Here is a 21,188-nt window from a genome sequence, read left to right as displayed (position 1 = left end):
TCACCTGCAGCCTGAGTGTAACTCCTACAGTCACCTGCAGCCTTGTTGTAGCCCCACTACAGTCACCTGCAGCCTGGTTATAGCCCCCCTACGGTCACGTGCAGTCGGGGAATAGCCCCCTCTACAGTCACTTTCAGCCTGAGTGTAGCCCCCCTACAGTCACCTTCAGCCTGAGTGTAGCCACCCCTACAGTCACCTGCAGCCTGAGTGTAGCCCCCCCCACAGTCACCTACTGCCTGAGAGTAGCCCTCCTACAGTCTACTGCAACCTGAGTGCAGGCCTCCCTCAGTCACCTGCAGCATGTCGCTCCCCCCACAGTCACCTGCATTCTATGTGTCACCCCACTACAGTCCCCTGTGGCCTATGTGTTGCTCCGTCCAGTATAGTCTTATGCGCCCTGTGTGTTGCTCCTCCTACAATCTCCTGCAGCCTGAGAGCAGTCCCCTAAAGTCACCTGTAGCCTAAGTGTAGCCCCCCCCCCCCCCCCCTATAGTCACCTGCAGCCTTAGTGTGGCCCTCTACAGTCACCTGCAGTCTGAGTGCAGGCCTCTCTACAGTCACCTGCACCATGTTGCTCCCCCCACATTCACCTGCACTTTGCGTGTCACCCCCCTACAGTCGCCTGTGACCTGTGTGTTGCTCCGTCCAGTACAGTCTTATGCGCCCTGTGTGTTGCTCCCCCTACAGTCACCTGCAGCCTAAGTGTAGCTCCCCTACAGTCACCTGGAGCCTAAGTGTAGCCCCTCCTTTAGTCACCTTCAGCCTGAGTATAGTCACCCCTCCCGTCACCTGCAGCCTAAGGGTAGCCCCCCTCCAGTCACCTGCAGCCTGCTTGTAGCCCCCCCAATAGTCACCTGCAGCCTGAGTGTAGCCCACCTACCATCACTTGCAGCCTAAGTGTAGCCCCCCTACAGTTACCTGCAGCCTGAGTGTAGCCTTCCCACAGTCACCTGCAGCCTGAGTACAGGCCTCTCTAATAGTCACCTGCACTATCTTGCTCCTCCCCTGTGAACTATGTGTTGCTCCGTCCAGTACAGTCTTATGCGCCCTGTGTATTGCTCCCCCTACAGTCACCTGCACCCTGAGTGTAGCCCCCCTACAGTCACCTGCAACCTGAGTGCAGGCCTCCTTACAGTCACCTGCACCATGTTGCTCCCTCCACATCAACCTGTACTCTGCGTGTCACCCCCCTACAGTCCCCTGTGACCTGTGTGTTGTTCCGTTCAGTACATTCTTATGCGCCCTGTGTGTTGCTTCCCCAACAGTCACCTGCAGCCTGAGAGTAGCCCTCCCTACAGTCACCTGCAGCCTAAGTCTAGTCCCCCCTTCTACAGTCACCTGCAGCCTGCTTGTATCCCACCCTAAAGTCACCTGCAGCCCCCCAACAGTCACCTTCAGCCTCAGTGTAGCCCCCCCTACAGTCACCTGCAACCTGAGTGTAGCCCCCCTACAGTCACCTGCAGCCTTGTTGTAGCCCCACTACAGTCACCTGCAGCCTGGTTATAGCCCCCCTACGGTCACGTGCAGCCGGAGAATAGCCCCCTCTACAGTCACTTTCAGCCTGATTGTAGCCCCCCTACAGTCACCTTCACCCTGAGTGTAGCCCCCCCTACAGTCACCTGCAGCCTGAGTGTAGCCCCCCTACAGTCACCTGCTGCCTGAGAGTAGCCTCCCTACAGTCTTCTGCAACCTGAGTGCAGGCCTCCCTCAGTCACCTGCAGCATGTCGCTCCCCCCACAGTCACCTGCATTCTATGTGTCACCCCACTACAGTCCCCTGTGACCTATGTGTTGCTCCGTCCAGTACAGTCTTATGCGCCCTGTGTGTTGCTCCCCCGACAGTCTCCTGCAGCCTGAGAGTAGTCCCCTAAAGTCACCTGCAGCCTAAGTGTAGCCCCGCCCCCTATAGTCACCTGCAGCCTGAGTGTAGCCCTCTACAGTCACCTGCAGCCTGAGTGCAGGCCTCTCTACAGTCACCTGCACCATGTTGCTCCACCCACATTCACCTGCACTTTGCGTGTCACCCCCCTACAGTCCCCTGTGACCTGTGCGTTTCTCCGTTCAGTACAGTCTTATGCGCCCTGTTTGTTGCTCCCCCTACAGTCACCTGCAGCCTGAGAGTAGCCCCCCTTCATTCACCTGCATCCTCAGTGTAGCCCCCCCTACAGTCACCTATAGCCTGCTTATAGTCCCTCCTATAGTCACCTGCAGCCTGAGTGTAGCCCCCTACAGTCACCTGCAGCCTAAGTGTAGCCCCCCCTACAGTCACCTTCATCCTGAGTGTACCCCCCCTACAGTCACCTGCAGCCTGGTTATAGTCCCCCTACAGTCACCTGCAGCCTGGTTGTAGCCCCCCTACAGTCACCTGCAGCCTGAGTGTAACCCCCCCTACAGTCACCTGCAGGCTGGTTGTAACCCCCCTACATCTACCAGCAGCCTTGTTGTAGCCCCCCTACAGTCACCTGCATCCTGAGTGTTGCTCCCCTACACTCACCTTCATCCTGAGTGTAGCCACCCTACAATCACCTGCAGCCTGAGTGTAACCCCCCATACAGTCACCTGCAGCCTTGTTGTAGCCCCCCTACAGTCAACTGCAGCCTGGTTGTAGCCTTCTTACAGTCACCTGCAGCCTGGGAGTAGCCCCCTCTACAGTCACCTTCAGCCTGAGTGTAGCCCCCCTACAGTCATCTTCAGCCTGAGTGTAGCCCACCCCTACAGTCACCTGCATCCTGAGTGTAGCCTCCCCACAGTCTCCTGCAGCTTGAGTGCAGGACTCCCTAACAGTCACCTGCACCATGTTGCTCCCCCCACGGTCACCTGCATTCTATATGTCACCCCCCTACAGTCCCCTGTGACCTATGTGTTACTCCGTCCAGTACAGTCTTATTCGCCCTGTGTGTTGCTCCCCCTACAGTCACATGCAGCCTGAGAGTAGCCCCCTAAAGTCATCTGCAGCCTAAGTGTAGCCCCCTTATATTACCTGCAGCCTGCTTATAGCCCCCCCTACAGTCACCTGCAGCCTGAGTGTAGCCCCCCTACAGTCACCTGCAGCCTGAGTGTAGCCCCCCCTACAGTCACCTGCAGCCTGAGTGCAGGCCTCTCTACAGTCACCTGCACCATGTTGCTCCCCCCACATTCACCTGCACTTTGCGTGTCACCCCCTACAGTCCACTGTGACCTGTGTGTTTCTCCGTCCAGTACAGTCTTATGCGCCGTGTGTTGCTCCCCCTATAGTCACCAGCATCCTGAGAGTAGCCCCCAATTCATTCACCTGCAGCCTAAGTGTAGCTCCCCCTACAGTCACCTACAGCCTGTTTGTAGTCCCCACTATAGTCACCTGCAGCCTGAGTGTAGCCCCCCTACAGTCACCTGCAGCCTAACTGTAGCCCCCCCTACAGTCTCCCTCAACCAGAGTGTAGCCCCCCTACAGTCATCTGCAGCCTAATTGTAGCCCCCCTACAGTCACCTGCAGCCTGTGTTTCCCCCGTACAGTCACCTGAAGCCTGAGTGTAACCCCCCCACAGTCACCTGCAGCCTGGTTGTAGTCCCCCTACAGTTACATGCAGCCTGAGAGTAGTCCCACCTACAGTCACATTCAGCCTGAGTGTAGACCCCCTATAGTCACCTTCAGCCTGATTGTTGTCCTCCCCTACAGTCACCTGCAGCCTGGATGTAGCGCCCCCCCCCCCCCCCCTACAGTCACCTGCAGCCTGAGTGTAGCCCCCCTGCAGGCTGAGTGCAGGCCACCCTACAGTCCCCTGCACCATGTTGCTCCCCCACAGTCACCTGCATTCTATGTGTCACCCCTGTGACCTGTGTGTTGCTCCGCTGTGACCTGTGTGTTGCTCCTTCCAGTACAGTCTTATGCGACCGGTGTGTTGCTCCCCCTTCAGTCACCTGCAGCCTAAGTGTAGCCCCCCTACAATCACCTGGAGCCTAAGTGTAGCCCCCCCTATAGTCACCTTCAGCCTGAGTATAGCCACCCCTACAGTCACCTGCAACCTAAGGTTAGCCCCCCTCCAGTCACCTGCAGCATGAGAGTAGCCCCCCTACAGTCACCTGCAGCCTGCTTATAGCCCCCCCTATAGTCACCTTCAGCCTGAGTGTAACCACCCCTACAGTCACCTGCAGACAAAGTGTAGCCCCCCCTACAGTCACCTGCAGCCTGAGATTAGCCACCCTACAGTCACCTGCAGCCTGAGTATAGCCCCCCTGCAGTCACCTGCACCATTTTCCTCCCCCCACAGTCACCTGCACTCTGCTTGTCACCCCCTTACAGTCTCCTGCACCTTACCCTCACCTACAGTCTCAGTTGCCCTGCATGTTACCCCCCTTACAGCCACCTGCAGCATGGTTTGTAGCCCCCCTACAGTCACCTGCAGCCTGAGTGTAGCCCCCCCTATAGTCTCCCGCAGTCTGAGTTTAGCCCCCTTACAGTCACCTGCAGCCCAAGTGCAGGCCTCCCTAGAGTCACCTGCACCATGTTGCTCCCCTGTGACCTGTGTGTTGCTCCGTCCAGTACAGTTTTATGCGCCCGGTGTGTTGCTCCCCCTTCAGTCCCCTGCAGCCTAAGTGTAGCCCCCCTACAGTCACCTGGAGCCTAAGTGTAGCCCCCCTATAGTCACCTTCAACCTGAGTATAGTCACCCCTACAGTCACCTGCAACCTTAGGGTAGCCCCCCTCCAGTTACCTGCAGCCTAAGTGTAGCCCCCAAAGAACAAAAAATCTGTCTAATCGTCCCGCGTGTCGCGCAGTCTGGAAAAAGGCTGCACTATAGTTCCCGTGGCCAGGACCAGTGTTTCTCCAGAACACCACAAATTGCTAAACAAAGAAAATTTTGGCTACGGGTACCATCAGGCGCCTAAGTACAATAAGTGTCAAAGTACTTACATGCAGAATGTATAAAACCAAAAACAAATATACAACCCTTAAGATCGACGTGAAAGTCCAGTTCCTGCTCCTCACACTTCCTCCTCTTAATGTAATGTGATAGCATGTAAAACAGAGGGGAGAGGTAAACCACATGTGCAGTACAGTAATTTAATAACATATACACACATACAAGAGACATGGACAATCACAATGCAGGGTCATAATAAAATGTGCAGAATAATAAAATTTCTCTGACGTCCTAGTGGATGCTGGGGACTCCGTAAGGACCATGGGGAATAGACGGCTCCGCAGGAGACTGGGCACACTAAAAGAAAGATTTGGTACTACCTGGTGTGCACTGGCTCCTCCCTCTATGCCCCTCCTCCAGACCTCAGTTAGATTTCTGTGCCCGGCCGAGCTGGATGCACACTAGGGGCTCTCCTGAGCTCCTAGAAAGAAAGTATATATTAGGTTTTTTATTTTACAGTGAGACCTGCTGGCAACAGGCTCACTGCAACGAGGGACTAAGGGGAGAAGAAGCGAACCTACCTGCTTGCAGCTAGCTTGGGCTTCTTAGGCTACTGGACACCATTAGCTCCAGAGGGATCGACCGCAGGACCCGTCCTTGGTGTTCATTCCCGGAGCCGAGCCGCCGTCCCCCTTACAGAGCCAGAAGCAAGAAGATGGTCCGGAAAATCGGCGGCAGAAGACTTCAGTCTTCACCAAGGTAGCGCACAGCACTGCAGCTGTGCGCCATTGCTCCTCATACACACTTCACACTCCGGTCACTGAGGGTGCAGGGCGCTGGGGGGGGGGGCGCCCTGAGCAGCAATAATATCACCTTGGCTGGCAAAATAACCACAATATATAGCCCCAGAGGCTATATATGTGGTAATTACCCCTGCCAGAATACAGAAAAAAGCGGGAGAAAAGTCTGCCGAAAAAGGGGCGGAGCCATCTCCCTCAGCACACTGGCGCCATTTCTCCCTCACAGTTCCGCTGGAAGGAAGCTCCCTGACTCTCCCCTGCAGTCTACACTACAGAAAAGGGTAAAAAAGAGAGGGGGGGCACAGATTTGAGGCGCAGTAAATATTATAGCAGCTATAGGGGACATAATTCAGTTAGTCCCTGCATTATATAGCGCTCTGGTGTGTGCTGGCATACTCTCTCTCTGTCTCCCCAAAGGGCTTTTGTGGGGTCCTGTCTCCTTTAAGAGCAATCCCTGTGTGCGGTGTGTCGGTACGGCTGTGTCGACATGTTTGATGAGGAGACTTATGTGGAGGCGGAGCAGATGCCTATAAATGTGATGTCACCCCCTGCGGGGCAGACACCTGAGTGGATGGACTTATGGAAGGAATTACGTGCAAGTGTCGACTCCTTACATAAAAAATTTGACGACATGCCAAATGCGGGACAGCCGGCTTCTCAGCTCGTGCCTGCCCAGGCAATTCAAAGGCCATCAGGGGCTCTAAAACGCCCACTACCTCAGATGGCAGACACAGATGTCGACACGGATACTGATACCAGTGTCGACGACGATGAGTCAAATTTAATGTCCACTAGGGCCATTCGTGGCATGATTGAGGCAATGAAAGAGGTTTTACACCTTTCTGATATAAACCCAGGTACCTCAAAAAAGGGTATTATGTTTGGGGAGAAAAAACTACCAATAGTTTTTCCCCCATCTGAAGAATTAAATGAAGTGTGTGAAGAAGCGTGGGCTTTCCCTGATAAGAAATTGGTGATTTCAAAAAAATTACTAATGGCGTTCCCTTTCTCGCCAGAGGATAGGTCACGTTGGGAAACTCCCCCTAGGGTGGATAAAGCGCTCACACGTTTGTCTAAAAAGGTGGCACTACCGTCTCCGGATACGGCCGCCCTAAAGGAACCTGCTGATAGAAAGCAGGAGGCTATCCTAAAGTCTATATATACACACACTGGTGTTATACTGAGACCAGCTATTGCTTCAGCGTGGATGTGCAGTGCTGCTGCTGCTTGGTCAGATTCCCTGTCAGAAAATATTGACACCCTGGACAGGGACACTATATTGCTAACCGTAGAGCATATAAAAGACTCAGTCTTGTACATGAGAGATGCACAGAGGGAGATCTGCCGGCTGGCATCTAGAATAAGTGCATTGTCCATTTCTGCTAGGAGAGGTTTATGGACTCGGCAGTGGACAGGGGATGCAGATTCTAAAAGGCACATGGAAGTTTTGCCTTAAAAGGGTGAGGAGTTATTCGGGGATGGTCTCTCAGACCTTGTTTCCACAGCAACAGCTGGGAAGTCAGCATTTTTACCCCATGTCCCCTCACAGCCTAAGAAAGCGCCATACTATCAGGTGCAGTCCTTTCGACCCCAGAAAAACAGGCGGGGAAAAGGCGGGTCCTTTCTGTCTAGAGGCAGAGGAAGGGGAAAAAAGCTGCACCACGCAGCAGGTTCCCAGGAACAAAAGTCCTCCCCCGCTTCTTCCAAATCCGCCGCATGACGGTGGGGCTCCACAGGCGGAGCCAGGTACGGTGGGGGGCCGCCTCAAAAATTTCAGCGATCAGTGGGTTCGCTCACGGGTGGATCCCTGGATCCTTCAAGTAGTATCTCAGGGGTACAAGCTGGAATTCGAGGCGACTCCCCCCCGCCGTTTCCTCAAGTCGGCCTTACCGACAATTCCCTCGAGCAGGGAGGCTGTACTAGAGGCAATTCACAAGCTGTATTCCCAGCAGGTGATAGTCAAAGTACCCCTACTTCAACAAGGACGGGGTTACTATTCCACACTGTTTGTGGTACCGAAACCGGACGGTTCGGTGAGACCCATTTTAAATTTGAAATCCTTGAACACATACATAAAAAAAAAAAAAAAATCAAAGTTCAAGATGGAATCGCTCAGGGCGGTTATTGCAAGCCTGGACGAGGGGGATTACATGGTATCCCTGGACATCAAGGATGCTTACCTGCATGTCCCAATTTACCTTCCTCACCAGGAGTACCTCAGATTTGTGGTACAGGATTGCCATTACCAATTCCAGACACTACCGTTTGGACTGTCCACGGCACCGAGGGTGTTTACCAAGGTAATGGCAGAAATGATGATACTCCTTCGAAAAAAGGGAGTTTTAATTATCCCGTACTTGGACGATCTCCTAATAAAGGCGAGGTCCAGGGAGCAGTTACTGGTCGGAGTAGCACTATCTCGGGAAGTGCTACAACAGCATGGCTGGATTCTAAACATTCCAAAGTCACAACTGGTTCCTTCCACACGCTTACTGTTCCTGGGGATGATTCTGGACACAGAACAGAAAAAAGTGTTTCTCCCGCAGGAGAAAGCCAAGGAGCTGTCATCTCTAGTCAGAGACCTCCTAAAATCAAAATGGGTATCGGTGCATCACTGCACACGAGTCCTGGGAAAAATGGTGGCTTCGTACGAAGCAATTCCATTCGGCAGGTTCCATGCAAGGACCTTCCAGTGGGACCTCTTGGACAAGTGGTCGGGATCGCATCTTCAGATGCATCAACTGATAACCCTGTCTCCAAAGACCAGGGTGTCTCTACTGTGGTGGCTGCATAGTGCTCATCTTCTAGTGGGCCGCAGATTCGGCATACAGGACTGGGTCCTGGTGACCACGGATGCCAGCCTTCGGGGCTGGGGCGCAGTCACACAGGGAAGAAATTTCCAGGGACTTTGGTCAAGTCAGGAGTCGTCCCTACACATAAACATTCTGGAACTGAGGGCCATTTACAATGCCCTAAGTCAGGCAAGGCCCCTGCTTCAAAACCAGCCGATTCTGATTCAATCAGACAACATCACGGCAGTCGCCCATGTAAACCGACAGGGCGGCACAAGAAGCAGGGTGGCCATGGCAGAAGCCACAAGGATTCTCCGATGGGCGGAAAATCACGTACTAGCACTGTCAGCAGAGTTCATTCCGGGAGTGGACAACTGGGAAGCAGACTTCCTCAGCAGACACGACCTACACCCGGGAGAGTGGGGACTTCATCCAGAAGTCTTCCTACTGTTGGTAAACCGCTGGGAAAGGCTACAGGTGGACATGATGGCGTCCCGCCTCAACAAGAAGCTAAAGAGATATTGCGCCAGGTCAAGGGACCCTCAGGCGATAGCTGTGGACGCTCTAGTGACACCGTGGGTGTACCAGTCGGTCTATGTGTTCCCTCCTCTGCCCCTCATACCAAAGGTACTGAGAATAATAAGAAGGCGAGGAGTAAGAACGATACTCGTGGTTCCGGATTGGCCAAGAAGAGCTTGGTACCCGGAACTTCAAGAAATGTTATCAGAGGACCCATGGCCTCTACCGCTCAGACAGGATCTGCTACAGCAGGGGCCCTGTCTGTTCCAAGACTTACCGCGGCTGCGTTTGACGGCATGGCGGTTGAATTCCGGATCCTAAAGGAAAAGGGCATTCCGGAGGAAGTCATTCCTACGCTGATAAAAGCCAGGAAAGAAGTAACCGCAAACCATTATCACCGCATTTGGCGAAAATATGTTGCGTGGTGTGAGGCCAGGAAGGCCCCTACAGAGGAATTTCAGCTGGGTCGTTTTCTGCACTTCCTACAGTCAGGAGTGACTATGGGCCTAAAATTGGGTTCCATTAAGGTCCAGATTTCGGCTCTGTCGATTTTCTTCCAGAAAGAACTGGCTTCACTGCCTGAAGTTCAGACTTTTGTAAAGGGAGTGCTTCATATTCAGCCCCCTTTTGTGCCTCCTGTGGCACCTTGGGATCTCAATGTGGTGTTGAGTTTCCTAAAATCACATTGGTTTGAACCACTTAAAACCGTGGATCTCAAATATCTCACGTGGAAAGTGGTCATGTTATTGGCCTTGGCTTCGGCCAGGCGTGTGTCAGAATTGGCGGCTTTGTCATGTAAAAGCCCTTATCTGATTTTCCACATGGATAGGGCAGAATTGAGGACTCGTCCCCAGTTTCTCCCTAAGGTGGTATCAGCTTTTCACTTGAACCAACCTATTGTGGTGCCTGCGGCTACTAAGGACTTGGAGGATTCCAAGTTACTGGACGTAGTCAGGGCCTTGAAAATTTATGTTTCCAGGACGGCTGGAGTCAGGAAAACTGACTTGCTTTTTATCCTGTATGCACCCAACAAAATAGGTGCTCCTGCTTCTAAGCAGACTATTGCTCGCTGGATTTGTAGCACAATTCAGCTGGCGCATTCTGCGGCTGGATTGCCGCATCCTAAATCAGTGAAAGCCCATTCCACGAGGAAGGTGGGCTCATCTTGGGCGGCTGCCCGAGGGGTCTCGGCTTTACAACTTTGCCGAGCTGCTACTTGGTCAGGGGCAAACACGTTTGCTAAATTCTACAAATTTGATACCCTGGCTGAGGAGGACCTTGAGTTCTCTCATTCGGTGCTGCAGAGTCATCCGCACTCTCCCGCCCGTTTGGGAGCTTTGGTATAATCCCCATGGTCCTTACGGAGTCCCCAGCATCCACTAGGACGTCAGAGAAAATAAGATTTTACTCACCGGTAAATCTATTTCTCGTAGTCCGTAGTGGATGCTGGGCGCCCATCCCAAGTGCGGATTGTCTGCAATACTTGTATATAGTTATTGCCTAACTAAAGGGTTATTGTTGAGCCATCTGTTGAGAGGCTCAGTTGTATTTCATACTGTTAACTGGGTTAAATATCACGAGTTATACGGTGTGATTGGTGTGGCTGGTATGAGTCTTACCCGGGATTCAAAATCCTTCCTTATTGTGTCAGCTCTTCCGGGCACAGTATCCTAACTGAGGTCTGGAGGAGGGGCATAGAGGGAGGAGCCAGTGCACACCAGGTAGTACCAAATCTTTCTTTTAGTGTGCCCAGTCTCCTGCGGAGCCGTCTATTCCCCATGGTCCTTACCAGTGAGTAAATTCTTATTTTTCCAAGTGTGACAGCCACAAGGAGATATGCAGAGCAATTACCAGAGAGTCCGAGAACCCGAAAAAAGTTCTCAAACAAGTTCTTTAATTTCCAAAATCCACCCGGGCAGGCGCTGGAAAGTCCTCTGGTTTTTGAAAATGCAGACCACCGCAGGCGCTGACCACAGATGGAATACGCCGACGCGTTTCAACTCCTGTTCCTGGAGTCTTTTTCAAGGCTGGATCCATTAAGAGGAGGAAGTGTGAGGAGCAGGAACTGGACTTTCACGTCGATCTTAAGGGTTGTATATTTGTTTTTGGTTTTATACATTCTGCATGTAAGTACTTTGACACTTATTGTACTTAGGCGCCTGATGGTACCCGTAGCCAAAATTTTTCTTTGTTAAGTGTAGCCCCCCCTACAGTCACCTGCAGCCTGAGTGTAGCCCCCCTACAGTCAAAGGTAGCCCCCCCTACAGTCACCTGCAGACTGAGAGTAGCCACCTTACAGACACCTGCAGCCTAAGTGTAGCCCCCCTAAACTCACCTGCAGCCTGCTTGTTGCCCCCCTATAGTCACCTGCAGCCTGAGTGTAGCGCCCCTACAGTCACTTGCAGTCTGAGTGTAGCCACCTTACAGTCACCTGCACCATGTTGCTCCCCCCACAGTCACCTGCACTTTGCGTGTCACCCCCCTACAGTCCCCTGGTACCTGTGTGTTGCTCCGTCCAGTACAGTCTTATGCGCCCTGTGTGTTGCTCCCCCTATAGTCACCTGCAGCCTTAGAGTAGCCCCCCATTCATTCTCCTGCAGCCTAAGTGTTGGCCTCCCTACAGTCACCTACAGCCTGCTTGTAGTCCCCCCCTACACTCACCTGCAGCCTAAGCGTGGCCCCCCGACAGTCACCTGCAGCCTGAGTGTAGTCCCCGTGCAGCCTAAGTGTAGCCCCCTCCAGTCACCTTCAGCCTAAGTGTAGCCCTCTTACAGTCACCTGCAGCCTGATTGTATCCCCCGTACAGTTATCTGCAGCCTGAGTGTAACCCCCCCTACAGTCACCTGCAGCCGGGTAGTAGCCCCCCTACAGTCACGTGCAGCCTGAGAATAGCCCCCATACAGTCACCTGCAGCCTAAGGGTAGCCCCCCTCCAGTCACCTGCAGCCTGCTTGTAGCCCCCCCAATAGTCACCTGCAGCCTGAGTGTAGCCCACCTACCATCACTTGCAGCCTAAGTGTAGCCCCCCTACAGTTACCTGCAGCCTGAGTGTAGCCTTCCCACAGTCACCTGCAGCCTGAGTACAGGCCTCTCTAATAGTCACCTGCACTATCTTGCTCCTCCCCTGTGAACTATGTGTTACTCCGTCCAGTACAGTCTTATGCGCCCTGTGTATTGCTCCCCCTACAGTCACCTGCACCCTGAGTGTAGCCCCCCTACAGTCACCTGCAACCTGAGTGCAGGCCTCCTTACAGTCACCTGCACCATGTTGCTCCCTCCACATCAACCTGTACTCTGCGTGTCACCCCCCTACAGTCCCCTGTGACCTGTGTGTTGTTCCGTTCAGTACATTCTTATGCGCCCTGTGTGTTGCTTCCCCAACAGTCACCTGCAGCCTGAGAGTAGCCCTCCCTACAGTCACCTGCAGCCTAAGTCTAGTCCCCCCTTCTACAGTCACCTGCAGCCTGCTTGTATCCCACCCTAAAGTCACCTGCAGCCCCCCAACAGTCACCTTCAGCCTCAGTGTAGCCCCCCCTACAGTCACCTGCAACCTGAGTGTAGCCCCCCTACAGTCACCTGCAGCCTTGTTGTAGCCCCACTACAGTCACCTGCAGCCTGGTTATAGCCCCCCTACGGTCACGTGCAGCCGGAGAATAGCCCCCTCTACAGTCACTTTCAGCCTGAGTGTAGCCCCCCTACAGTCACCTTCACCCTGAGTGTAGCCCCCCCTACAGTCACCTGCAGCCTGAGTGTAGCCCCCCTACAGTCACCCGCTGCCTGAGAGTAGCCTCCCTACAGTCTTCTGCAACCTGAGTGCAGGCCTCCCTCAGTCACCTGCAGCATGTCGCTCCCCCCACAGTCACCTGCATTCTATGTGTCACCCCACTACAGTCCCCTGTGACCTATGTGTTGCTCCGTCCAGTACAGTCTTATGCGCCCTGTCTGTTGCTCCCCCGACAGTCTCCTGCAGCCTGAGAGTAGTCCCCTAAAGTCACCTGCAGCCTAAGTGTAGCCCCGCCCCCTATAGTCACCTGCAGCCTGAGTGTAGCCCTCTACAGTCACCTGCAGCCTGAGTGCAGGCCTCTCTACAGTCACCTGCACCATGTTGCTCCACCCACATTCACCTGCACTTTGCGTGTCACCCCCCTACAGTCCCCTGTGACCTGTGCGTTTCTCCGTTCAGTACAGTCTTATGCGCCCTGTTTGTTGCTCCCCCTACAGTCACCTGCAGCCTGAGAGTAGCCCCCCTTCATTCACCTGCATCCTCAGTGTAGCCCCCCCTACAGTCACCTATAGCCTGCTTATAGTCCCTCCTATAGTCACCTGCAGCCTGAGTGTAGCCCCCTACAGTCACCTGCAGCCTAAGTGTAGCCCCCCCTACAGTCACCTTCATCCTGAGTGTACCCCCCCTACAGTCACCTGCAGCCTGGTTATAGTCCCCCTACAGTCACCTGCAGCCTGGTTATAGTCCCCCTACAGTCACCTGCAGCCTGGTTGTAGCCTCCCTACAGTCACCTGCAGCCTGAGTGTAACCCCCCCTACAGTCACCTGCAGGCTGGTTGTAACCCCCCTACATCTACCAGCAGCCTTGTTGTAGCCCCCCTACAGTCACCTGCATCCTGAGTGTTGCTCCCCTACACTCACCTTCATCCTGAGTGTAGCCACCCTACAATCACCTGCAGCCTGAGTGTAACCCCCCATACAGTCACCTGCAGCCTTGTTGTAGCCCCCCTACAGTCAACTGCAGCCTGGTTGTAGCCTTCTTACAGTCACCTGCAGCCTGGGAGTAGCCCCCTCTACAGTCACCTTCAGCCTGAGTGTAGCCCCCCTACAGTCATCTTCAGCCTGAGTGTAGCCCACCCCTACAGTCACCTGCATCCTGAGTGTAGCCTCCCCACAGTCTCCTGCAGCTTGAGTGCAGGACTCCCTAACAGTCACCTGCACCATGTTGCTCCCCCCACGGTCACCTGCATTCTATGTGTCACCCCCCTACAGTCCCCTGTGACCTATGTGTTACTCCGTCCAGTACAGTCTTATTCGCCCTGTGTGTTGCTCCCCCTACAGTCACATGCAGCCTGAGAGTAGCCCCCTAAAGTCATCTGCAGCCTAAGTGTAGCCCCCTTATATTACCTGCAGCCTGCTTATAGCCCCCCCTACAGTCACCTGCAGCCTGAGTGTAGCCCCCCTACAGTCACCTGCAGCCTGAGTGTAGCCCCCCCTACAGTCACCTGCAGCCTGAGTGCAGGCCTCTCTACAGTCACCTGCACCATGTTGCTCCCCCCACATTCACCTGCACTTTGCGTGTCACCCCCTACAGTCCACTGTGACCTGTGTGTTTCTCCGTCCAGTACAGTCTTATGCGCCGTGTGTTGCTCCCCCTATAGTCACCAGCATCCTGAGAGTAGCCCCCAATTCATTCACCTGCAGCCTAAGTGTAGCTCCCCCTACAGTCACCTACAGCCTGTTTGTAGTCCCCACTATAGTCACCTGCAGCCTGAGTGTAGCCCCCCTACAGTCACCTGCAGCCTAACTGTAGCCCCCCCTACAGTCTCCCTCAACCAGAGTGTAGCCCCCCTACAGTCATCTGCAGCCTAATTGTAGCCCCCCTACAGTCACCTGCAGCCTGTGTTTCCCCCGTACAGTCACCTGAAGCCTGAGTGTAACCCCCCCACAGTCACCTGCAGCCTGGTTGTAGTCCCCCTACAGTTACATGCAGTCTGAGAGTAGTCCCACCTACAGTCACCTTCAGCCTGAGTGTAGACCCCCTATAGTCACCTTCAGCCTGATTGTTGTCCTCCCCTACAGTCACCTGCAGCCTGGATGTAGCCCCCCCCCCCCCCCCTACAGTCACCTGCAGCCTGAGTGTAGCCCCCCTGCAGGCTGAGTGCAGGCCACCCTACAGTCCCCTGCACCATGTTGCTCCCCCACAGTCACCTGCATTCTATGTGTCACCCCTGTGACCTGTGTGTTGCTCCGCTGTGACCTGTGTGTTGCTCCTTCCAGTACAGTCTTATGCGACCGGTGTGTTGCTCCCCCTTCAGTCACCTGCAGCCTAAGTGTAGCCCCCCTACAATCACCTGGAGCCTAAGTGTAGCCCCCCCTATAGTCACCTTCAGCCTGAGTATAGCCACCCCTACAGTCACCTGCAACCTAAGGTTAGCCCCCCTCCAGTCACCTGCAGCATGAGAGTAGCCCCCCTACAGTCACCTGCAGCCTGCTTATAGCCCCCCCTATAGTCACCTTCAGCCTGAGTGTAACCACCCCTACAGTCACCTGCAGACAAAGTGTAGCCCCCCCTACAGTCACCTGCAGCCTGAGATTAGCCACCCTACAGTCACCTGCAGCCTGAGTATAGCCCCCCTGCAGTCACCTGCACCATTTTCCTCCCCCCACAGTCACCTGCACTCTGCTTGTCACCCCCTTACAGTCTCCTGCACCTTACCCTCACCTACAGTCTCAGTTGCCCTGCATGTTACCCCCCTTACAGCCACCTGCAGCATGGTTTGTAGCCCCCCTACAGTCACCTGCAGCCTGAGTGTAGCCCCCCCTATAGTCTCCTGCAGTCTGAGTTTAGCCCCCTTACAGTCACCTGCAGCCCAAGTGCAGGCCTCCCTACAGTCACCTGCACCATGTTGCTCCCCTGTGACCTGTGTGTTGCTCCGTCCAGTACAGTTTTATGCGCCCGGTGTGTTGCTCCCCCTTCAGTCCCCTGCAGCCTAAGTGTAGCCCCCCTACAGTCACCTGGAGCCTAAGTGTAGCCCCCCTATAGTCACCTTCAACCTGAGTATAGTCACCCCTACAGTCACCTGCAACCTTAGGGTAGCCCCCCTCCAGTTACCTGCAGCCTAAGTGTAGCCCCCAAAGAACAAAAAATCTGTCTAATCGTCCCGCGTGTCGCGCAGTCTGGAAAAAGGCTGCACTATAGTTCCCGTGGCCAGGACCAGTGTTTCTCCAGAACACCACAAATTGCTAAACAAAGAAAAATTTTGGCTACGGGTACCATCAGGCGCCTAAGTACAATAAGTGTCAAAGTACTTACATGCAGAATGTATAAAACCAAAAACAAATATACAACCCTTAAGATCGACGTGAAAGTCCAGTTCCTGCTCCTCACACTTCCTCCTCTTAATGTAATGTGATAGCATGTAAAACAGAGGGGAGAGGTAAACCACATGTGCAGTACAGTAATTTAATAACATATACACACATACAAGAGACATGGACAATCACAATGCAGGGTCATAATAAAATGTGCAGAATAATAAAATTTCTCTGACGTCCTAGTGGATGCTGGGGACTCCGTAAGGACCATGGGGAATAGACGGCTCCGCAGGAGACTGGGCACACTAAAAGAAAGATTTGGTACTACCTGGTGTGCACTGGCTCCTCCCTCTATGCCCCTCCTCCAGACCTCAGTTAGATTTCTGTGCCCGGCCGAGCTGGATGCACACTAGGGGCTCTCCTGAGCTCCTAGAAAGAAAGTATATATTAGGTTTTTTATTTTACAGTGAGACCTGCTGGCAACAGGCTCACTGCAACGAGGGACTAAGGGGAGAAGAAGCGAACCTACCTGCTTGCAGCTAGCTTGGGCTTCTTAGGCTACTGGACACCATTAGCTCCAGAGGGATCGACCGCAGGACCCGTCCTTGGTGTTCATTCCCGGAGCCGAGCCGCCGTCCCCCTTACAGAGCCAGAAGCAAGAAGATGGTCCGGAAAATCGGCGGCAGAAGACTTCAGTCTTCACCAAGGTAGCGCACAGCACTGCAGCTGTGCGCCATTGCTCCTCATACACACTTCACACTCCGGTCACTGAGGGTGCAGGGCGCTGGGGGGGGGGCGCCCTGAGCAGCAATAATATCACCTTGGCTGGCAAAATAACCACAATATATAGCCCCAGAGGCTATATATGTGGTAATTACCCCTGCCAGAATACAGAAAAAAGCGGGAGAAAAGTCTGCCGAAAAAGGGGCGGAGCCATCTCCCTCAGCACACTGGCGCCATTTCTCCCTCACAGTTCCGCTGGAAGGAAGCTCCCTGACTCTCCCCTGCAGTCTACACTACAGAAAAGGGTAAAAAAGAGAGGGGGGGCACAGATTTGAGGCGCAGTAAATATTATAGCAGCTATAGGGGACATAATTCAGTTAGTCCCTGCATTATATAGCGCTCTGGTGTGTGCTGGCATACTCTCTCTCTGTCTCCCCAAAGGGCTTTTGTGGGGTCCTGTCTCCTTTAAGAGCAATCCCTGTGTGTGTGTGCGGTGTGTCGGTACGGCTGTGTCGACATGTTTGATGAGGAGACTTATGTGGAGGCGGAGCAGATGCCTATAAATGTGATGTCACCCGCTGCGGGGCAGACACCTGAGTGGATGGACTTATGGAAGGAATTACGTGCAAGTGTCGACTCCTTACATAAAAAATTTGACGACATGCCAAATGCGGGACAGCCGGCTTCTCAGCTCGTGCCTGCCCAGGCAATTCAAAGGCCATCAGGGGCTCTAAAACGCCCACTACCTCAGATGGCAGACACAGATGTCGACACGGATACTGATACCAGTGTCGACGACGATGAGTCAAATTTAATGTCCACTAGGGCCATTCGTGGCATGATTGAGGCAATGAAAGAGGTTTTACACCTTTCTGATATAAACCCAGGTACCTCAAAAAAGGGTATTATGTTTGGGGAGAAAAAACTACCAATAGTTTTTCCCCCATCTGAAGAATTAAATGAAGTGTGTGAAGAAGCGTGGGCTTTCCCTGATAAGAAATTGGTGATTTCAAAAAAATTACTAATGGCGTTCCCTTTCTCGCCAGAGGATAGGTCACGTTGGGAAACTCCCCCTAGGGTGGATAAAGCGCTCACACGTTTGTCTAAAAAGGTGGCACTACCGTCTCCGGATACGGCCGCCCTAAAGGAACCTGCTGATAGAAAGCAGGAGGCTATCCTAAAGTCTATATATACACACACTGGTGTTATACTGAGACCAGCTATTGCTTCAGCGTGGATGTGCAGTGCTGCTGCTGCTTGGTCAGATTCCCTGTCAGAAAATATTGACACCCTGGACAGGGACACTATATTGCTAACCGTAGAGCATATAAAAGACTCAGTCTTGTACATGAGAGATGCACAGAGGGAGATCTGCCGGCTGGCATCTAGAATAAGTGCATTGTCCATTTCTGCTAGGAGAGGTTTATGGACTCGGCAGTGGACAGGGGATGCAGATTCTAAAAGGCACATGGAAGTTTTTCCTTATAAGGGTGAGGAGTTATTCGGGGATGGTCTCTCAGACCTTGTTTCCACAGCAACAGCTGGGAAGTCAGCATTTTTACCCCATGTCCCCTCACAGCCTAAGAAAGCGCCATACTATCAGGTGCAGTCCTTTCGACCCCAGAAAAACAGGCGGGGAAAAGGCGGGTCCTTTCTGTCTAGAGGCAGAGGAAGGGGAAAAAAGCTGCACCACGCAGCAGGTTCCCAGGAACAAAAGTCCTCCCCCGCTTCTTCCAATTCCGCCGCATGACGGTGGGGCTCCACAGGCGGAGCCAGGTACGGTGGGGGGCCGCCTCAAAAATTTCAGCGATCAGTGGGTTCGCTCACGGGTGGATCCCTGGATCCTTCAAGTAGTATCTCAGGGGTACAAGCTGGAATTCGAGGCGACTCCCCCCCGCCGTTTCCTCAAGTCGGCCTTACCGACAATTCCCTCGAGCAGGGAGGCTGTACTAGAGGCAATTCACAAGCTGTATTCCCAGCAGGTGATAGTCAAAGTACCCCTACTTCAACAAGGACGGGGTTACTATTCCACACTGTTTGTGGTACCGAAACCGGACGGTTCGGTGAGACCCATTTTAAATTTGAAATCCTTGAACACATACATAAAATAAAAAAAAAATCAAAGTTCAAGATGGAATCGCTCAGGGCGGTTATTGCAAGCCTGGACGAGGGGGATTACATGGTATCCCTGGACATCAAGGATGCTTACCTGCATGTCCCAATTTACCTTCCTCACCAGGAGTACCTCAGATTTGTGGTACAGGATTGCCATTACCAATTCCAGACACTACCGTTTGGACTGTCCACGGCACCGAGGGTGTTTACCAAGGTAATGGCAGAAATGATGATACTCCTTCGAAAAAAGGGAGTTTTAATTATCCCGTACTTGGACGATCTCCTAATAAAGGCGAGGTCCAGGGAGCAGTTACTGGTCGGAGTAGCACTATCTCGGGAAGTGCTACAACAGCATGGCTGGATTCTAAACATTCCAAAGTCACAACTGGTTCCTTCCACACGCTTACTGTTCCTGGGGATGATTCTGGACACAGAACAGAAAAAAGTGTTTCTCCCGCAGGAGAAAGCCAAGGAGCTGTCATCTCTAGTCAGAGACCTCCTAAAATCAAAATGGGTATCGGTGCATCACTGCACACGAGTCCTGGGAAAAATGGTGGCTTCGTACGAAGCAATTCCATTCGGCAGGTTCCATGCAAGGACCTTCCAGTGGGACCTCTTGGACAAGTGGTCGGGATCGCATCTTCAGATGCATCAACTGATAACCCTGTCTCCAAAGACCAGGGTGTCTCTACTGTGGTGGCTGCAGAGTGCTCATCTTCTAGTGGGCCGCAGATTCGGCATACAGGACTGGGTCCTGGTGACCACGGATGCCAGCCTTCGGGGCTGGGGCGCAGTCACACAGGGAAGAAATTTCCAGGGACTTTGGTCAAGTCAGGAGTCGTCCCTACACATAAACATTCTGGAACTGAGGGCCATTTACAATGCCCTAAGTCAGGCAAGGCCCCTGCTTCAAAACCAGCCGATTCTGATTCAATCAGACAACATCACGGCAGTCGCCCATGTAAACCGACAGGGCGGCACAAGAAGCAGGGTGGCCATGGCAGAAGCCACAAGGATTCTCCGATGGGCGGAAAATCACGTACTAGCACTGTCAGCAGTGTTCATTCCGGGAGTGGACAACTGGGAAGCAGACTTCCTCAGCAGACACGACCTACACCCGGGAGAGTGGGGACTTCATCCAGAAGTCTTCCTACTGTTGGTAAACCGCTGGGAAAGGCTACAGGTGGACATGATGGCGTCCCGCCTCAACAAGAAGCTAAAGAGATATTGCGCCAGGTCAAGGGACCCTCAGGCGATAGCTGTGGACGCTCTAGTGACACCGTGGGTGTACCAGTCGGTCTATGTGTTCCCTCCTCTGCCCCTCATACCAAAGGTACTGAGAATAATAAGAAGGCGAGGAGTAAGAACGATACTCGTGGTTCCGGATTGGCCAAGAAGAGCTTGGTACCCGGAACTTCAAGAAATGTTATCAGAGGACCCATGGCCTCTACCGCTCAGACAGGATCTGCTACAGCAGGGGCCCTGTCTGTTCCAAGACTTACCGCGGCTGCGTTTGACGGCATGGCGGTTGAATTCCGGATCCTAAAGGAAAAGGGCATTCCGGAGGAAGTCATTCCTACGCTGATAAAAGCCAGGAAAGAAGTAACCGCAAACCATTATCACCGCATTTGGCGAAAATATGTTGCGTGGTGTGAGGCCAGGAAGGCCCCTACAGAGGAATTTCAGCTGGGTCGTTTTCTGCACTTCCTACAGTCAGGAGTGACTATGGGCCTAAAATTGGGTTCCATTAAGGTCCAGATTTCGGCTCTGTCGATTTTCTTCCAGAAAGAACTGGCTTCACTGCCTGAAGTTCAGACTTTTGTAAAGGGAGTGCTTCATATTCAGCCCCCTTTTGTGCCTCCTGTGGCACCTTGGGATCTCAATGTGGTGTTGAGTTTCCTAAAATCACATTGGTTTGAACCACTTAAAACCGTGGATCTCAAATATCTCACGTGGAAAGTGGTCATGCCAGGCGTGTGTCAGAATTGGCGGCTTTGTCATGTAAAAGCCCTTATCTGATTTTCCACATGGATAGGGCAGAATTGAGGACTCGTCCCCAGTTTCTCCCTAAGGTGGTATCAGCTTTTCACTTGAACCAACCTATTGTGGTGCCTGCGGCTACTAAGGACTTGGAGGATTCCAAGTTACTGGACGTAGTCAGGGCCTTGAAAATTTATGTTTCCAGGACGGCTGGAGTCAGGAAAACTGACTTGCTTTTTATCCTGTATGCACCCAACAAAATAGGTGCTCCTGCTTCTAAGCAGACTATTGCTCGCTGGATTTGTAGCACAATTCAGCTGGCGCATTCTGCGGCTGGATTGCCGCATCCTAAATCAGTGAAAGCCCATTCCACGAGGAAG

The 21,188-nt window shown here is 53.1% G+C and overlaps 1 protein-coding gene across 1 annotated transcript in view; it reads left to right on the top strand.

The window, feature by feature from the left end:
* The window catches only part of TXN2 (thioredoxin 2), a 334,353-nt gene that overhangs the window by 205,771 nt on the left and 107,394 nt on the right, over positions 1-21,188 (top strand). The window lies entirely within an intron of this gene.

This window comes from Pseudophryne corroboree, chromosome 9 (genome assembly GCF_028390025.1).
Source record: "Pseudophryne corroboree isolate aPseCor3 chromosome 9, aPseCor3.hap2, whole genome shotgun sequence".
Taxonomy (NCBI): Eukaryota; Metazoa; Chordata; class Amphibia; order Anura; family Myobatrachidae; genus Pseudophryne; species Pseudophryne corroboree.
Note: the sequence above shows the minus strand (reverse complement) of the source record. Positions and strands in the feature narration are given on the sequence as shown.